Consider the following 6,000-nt stretch of genomic DNA (forward strand, 5'->3'; position numbering starts at 1 on the left):
TTTCTGAGAGGATTTCTGTGAATTCTTGCTCAAATGACTTTTATGGCTGCATTGGTGCGAAACACGCGAGGTCAACCACTACGATTGATCGTGCGGTAAGCAAGCATTCTCGAAATATTAAGTTTTTTCAGCAGCTCGTGAATCTCACTCGCACATTTACCACACTTAGATAAAGCAATCACTACACTGCGAATTTCCTTAGCTCCCCACTGCATTGTTAACAAACGAAACTGAGTATAATTTACGAGTAGACAATGCATTCGAACAAAAGCAAGAATAACGGAACTTTTTTTTGCGAATTTGTTCTGGCCGTATGCATTGTAAAATTTGTCACAACAAGACTAAGTACACATACGGCAGAAAATTACTTTTGGCGCATATTGCTTTATTCCTCTTTAATATAAATCTTTTTACGTTTTGTTCACATCGAAGAAATGAAAATTAATTTCTTCAATACTTCCTAACCAATGATTTTCAAATGATACAAAAGAGAGGAAGCCCAGAATGTGTTTATTTTGACTCATACTCAGAATATATGGGCCCACTAAGTAGCACGAGTACCGGGTTTGTTAGTTTCGCAAAAAAATCAGTATTTGGGCCACTGAATTCGAATAAACCATGAAACACTTTTTTCTAACAGTAGTCACCTCTAGGCGGGCTCTGGCAAACTTCAGAGAGTATTTTTGCAATAAAAACTTTTCAAAGAATTCACAGATCTGTGCATGACAAATATTTCAACTCAAAACTATTCTTCTTGTACTTTTTGTTTTTGTTTTTATACTATGGTATAAGTGCATACAAAAGTCATAAGCTACTGCGATTAACAATTGCCCGAAAACCACTTCTTCTTTGACAACCATTTCCGCTTAAAAAATATTTGTAAAGCTTTTTTAAGTATGTTACTACCTCTTTGACTTTATCATTTGAAACTAACATAAACAAATAGTTATTTAGATTACATGAACATATGCGTTTATATGTTATTATACTCAAACATATTGCCTGTCAAAGAATGTCTTATCATTGCAAATTTAGGTGTTATTATTGCACGTGCACATTTTGGCTTATATAGGGTGGACCATGTAAAATTTGTTTTTTGAATCGGCTATAAAAAAAAAACACGAATCAATATTTTTTCAAACTTTTTTTTTTATTTTAAAGATTGATAATTGTCATTTACGAATGAAAAATAATATTGTTCAAATGACTGCCACGACTGGCTTTCCAGTAGGCACATTTTCGATTGTTTGGGCTCCAATTTCATGAATGGCAACTTCGATTTCGTGTTTTAAAGCATCAATCGTCTCTGGATGGTTCGCATAGCATATGTCCTTAACGGCTCCCCACAAAAAATAGTCCAACGGGCTTAAATCACAGCCCCGAGGCGGCCAATTGATATCGGAATTTCGGCTGATTATTCGGTTTTCAAAAATGGTAGCCAAAAGTTCGAGTGTAACTTTGGCAGTGTGACAAGTTGCACCGTCCTGTTGAAACCAAATGTCATCCTCTTCAATTTTTGGAAACAACTCGTTCAGCATGTCACGGTAACGCTCGCCATTTACTGTAACCGCGGCTCCTCATTTTCGAAAAAAATGGCCCGATGATGCCGCCAGACCAAAAACCGCACCAAACAGTGACTCGTTTTGGATGCATTTGCTTGTCTGCAGTAACATGTGGATTTTCTGAGCCCCAAATCCAACAATTTTGCTTATTGACGTAGCCACCGATGTGAAAATCAGAAAAGAAAAAGAAGACTCACCATTTTGGAAATAGGTTTTCAATATTTTCCAATTTTGTTCAAGCGTATAGCTTCCCATTTCGTAAATGTCAAAGCTTTAAGTAAATTATGAACACATTTGAGATATCATTTGTGTTACCATTCTCAAAAAAATAGGTAGTTCAAAAAGCAAACGCTATATGGCCCACCCTGTAATTTATTTTGTATTTATAGTTATTTTAAGACCGCCTGCTTTGAAATTTTCAAACGAAAGTCAATTTTTATTTCAAAAGATCTGATGCATTAATTATAACCAAAGTGTAATCAAACCCATGTTTTAAGTACTGACAGCTTAAGAATTCGACGTTCTTATTGTGCCAAAGCTATTGAAATTCATTAACCCAAAGTGCGCACATAGAAAATAGGTAAACAAAACACATTTAAAATCAAATATAAAGTAAAAACATGACGGAAACAGGGCTCCGCCATAAGCGGTCCCTAATAGATAAATAGATGTAATAAATTTAAATATAGTACAAATATAATAAACAAAAATAAAAATAAATATTGGGTGCAAGCATGCCACATAAAGTTGTCATACACAAATACGAGGTGGACTCAAAAAGTATCGCGTATTTTGAATTTTCGCAGGTTACGTATATTTGAATTTCGATTTTTTTTGTGGTGATATGTTAGTACTCATGTCTCTCACTCATGACGACGAGTTCGGCTATTTCGAATTTTCACTTAATTGTTGACAGCTGCTTTGCTTGCACGTGTTTCGGCTCGTCTTCGATTTGTACCTATTCAAAAAGATGGATCAAAGAACCTGTATCAAATTTTGTGTGAAAAACGAAATTAAGTGCGCGGATGCATTCCGAATGTTGACTGTGTCATACGGAGAAGCTGCTTTGGATCAAAGCAACGTTTATCGGTGGTACAAAATGTTCTTAGAAGGCCGAGAAGATGTGAACGACGAAAAGCGTGCCGGACGCCCGAGCACTTCAACAACAGACGAAACAATTGATGAAGTTAAGAAAATGGTATTGGTGAATCGTCGAATCATCGAGAGAAGTTGCTGAGGACCGAGACATATCGATTGGCTCGTGCCATTCGCCGCAAAATTCGTACCAAAACTGCTCATTTTCGACCAAAAGCAGCATCGCATGAACATTGCTAATGAGATGTTGGACTCTGTCCGCGATGACCCAAATTTGCTCCAGAGGGTCATAACTGCTGACGATTCGTGGGTTTATGGGTATTACGTGGAAACCAAAGCTCAATCATCTCAATGGAAGCTGCCGCACCAACCAAGACCGACAAAAGCGCGCCAAGTTCGGTCGAATGTAAAAGTTTTACTTACCGTTTTCTTCGATTGCAGGGGCGTTGTGCATCATGAGTTCTTGACACAGGGTAAAACGGTCAATAAGAAATATTACCTCCAAGTTATGCGCAATTTGCCCGAAACAATCCGCCAGAAACGATAACGCATCACGACAACGCCCCTGCTCACACATCGTTTCTTGTGCACGACTTTTTGGCCAAAAACAACACACTAATGATACCAGAGCCACCGTATTCCCCAGATCTGGCCACCAGTGACATTTTCTTGTTCCCGATACTGAAGAGGCCCATGAAAGGACGACGCTACGCTACGGTTGATGAGATAAAGACGGCATCGAATTCTCTCTTTGTTGACCACCATTGTTAACACCCTGTAACTCACAACTGAGTTTAACTAATAAAAAACACCAAAATGTCACCTTGACAACGAGCATAAACTTTAAATTGTCTGATCAATACTTTATGAGATATCGATGACTACATCCCTCTACCAAGAAATTAATGTATTTGTATTTCGCGAACCAATAGTCAAAAAAAAGTGGCATACACTGGCCGATGGTGCGCGATCGTTGTGGTTGAGTATCCTTAGTGGTGCAGCGAAGGGTCAGACAATTCTGCAGGAGGTCTTATGTAGAAGGACCACACCTACTTATATTTTATAACAGCAGAAACGTATTGAAAATGAAAATAGCACGGGTGACTGCTCTTCGTATTTCATATTTGGTTTAATATCAAGGTGCTTTCAACTTTTGATAATCTTTATTCTATTTTTACAAAGCGTATAGCCATGTGTTCTCTACAATCGTTCTTTTACAGGTTTTATGTACCTACGTGCAGGAAAAAATCACTTTTATCCAGTAATGTCCAGCGAGTTTTATCTACAAAATTGTATACGGCACGTGTGCTCACAAGTACACAAATGCACACATACACGCTAGAATTTTTGCCAAAAACAAACTTTCACACTCATAAAGCCAAAAATTTTTGCAACTTTCTGCTTGTGTTCTCTTGGGATTTAGTTTATCCGAAGCCTGTTAGGTTATCCGTTACTGAGTAATATGATACATATACAAAAAGGACCTTTCATTCATAGTTCATTCCGCATTAAGCATAGATTCTTTCACTATCAGGATGCCGAAGGTGTGACCCAAATGGCAAAACCTAATTCGATGTGCATATAGAGATATTTCGCGGGAAAAGAAAGTATGAACCCAAATGCATAAACTATGAAGAATAGGCGCCAAGTTCTATATTGGAAGGAGTTTATTTGAGCCTATTGTTACCAAAACGGAGTTATCAAACGACCCTCGTAGTTTAGAACAACTTCCAGTGTTTTGACGACATTTCAGACAACCCTAATGCCAAAGAATTGCTATTCTTTGTGTGTATGTGCATGCATGTGTGTCATTTTTGAACAGCAGCCTTAACATAACCAAACCAATAACAAAATTTTGTATTATATAGGGTTTTTCAGTAAGAGCGCTTCAACTTTTGAACTTTTTTGAATAAAACACAAACGGTTTGACTTTTTTAACTAATTTTTTTTTTATTATCGAGTTTGAACATATACATTTAAGTATGAAATTCGATTTCTTTTGCATGACCACCGCGTGCACGTTTTACGAAGTCCAATCGTTGAACCCAATTTTCGACCACTCTTTTGCATAAATCGACCGAAATTCCAGCAATTTCGCATTCAATATTGGCTCTGAGCTCACAAATCGTCGCCGGCTTGTTACTGTAGACCAATGACTTCACATAACCCCAAAACGGGGCGGCTTGTTAAATGGACCGTAAAATGGCCGTAATGCTCTTAAAGTAGCAGCAACAGAACGATTATTTTCATAAAAAATGTGCACGATTTGCAATCGTTGCTCAAGTGTGTAGCGTTCCATGATGAAATGTATACTAATGAAGTTTACAAATGAAAAGCGGAAAATAAAAAATATTGCGTCGTTCGCCCTCCCTATCGGAAAAAAGTTGAAGCGCACCTATTGAATAACCCTATACATTACAATGTCATGAAAATAGAAAATAGAAAAGAAAAAGAGAAGGACACACTGCGTTGAGTAGCTGGCATACCGTTGGAGCTAGAAGCATACGCGGATGGGGCGAATGGAACGACTTTTCATAATTTCATTTTGTGCTAACATCCTAATATACATTTCGAAAGAAAAAAAAACAAGTCAGCTGGTCTACTGTTATCACCTTTAGTTAGATTCGCCACGAACTAAACCTAGCCGGCCATCAGACAAACGCAGGAACCGTGAACACTCATCGGGATTGATATTTTGGTAGCGCACCCATCTCTAGTAAATACTTTATTAAAACTATTACGTACTTATGATGACATATTTAATTCCTTTGCTTATCTGGCTTATGCTTATTTCGACCCAGTTAATACGTTTTATCGTTGAATCGTTTTTGATTGACATGATTGAATATTATTTTTATCAATTTTGTCACAATTCCTCGATTGTACGTCACTTGGCAAAAACTATTGCATACATTTGTGCGTACAACGAACGTATTGCGTGCAATCAAGAGCAGTAGTGCAAAACGGTAGCATGCATGCACACATACATATATATGTATGCGTGTATGTATATACATATAAAGAGAAATACAAATTTAAAAACAGAAATGAGATAACTCATGCGCGATCTTAAGATAAATTCCAACAGACCCTTAGCGGCAGCGTTCATCAGAGGAACACGGCATCGCGCTATCGCTTTAGTCGTGGCCGTCGCCGACGCCGTCATCAACTCAAAGGGCTCCCAATTATGGGGGCGGCCAGTGCTTGTCGACAGCTGACTGCTGTGCTGATGGTGACGGCTATACTGATGTATGTGATGCGCGAGTGTGGAGCGGCAAAAATGCTTGATGATTATGATGATAATTGTGTAGCACATTGGCGGTGAGTGAACGTTTTGTACTTT

Source organism: Anastrepha ludens, chromosome 3 (assembly GCF_028408465.1).
Source record: "Anastrepha ludens isolate Willacy chromosome 3, idAnaLude1.1, whole genome shotgun sequence".
Lineage (NCBI taxonomy): Eukaryota > Metazoa > Arthropoda > Insecta > Diptera > Tephritidae > Anastrepha > Anastrepha ludens.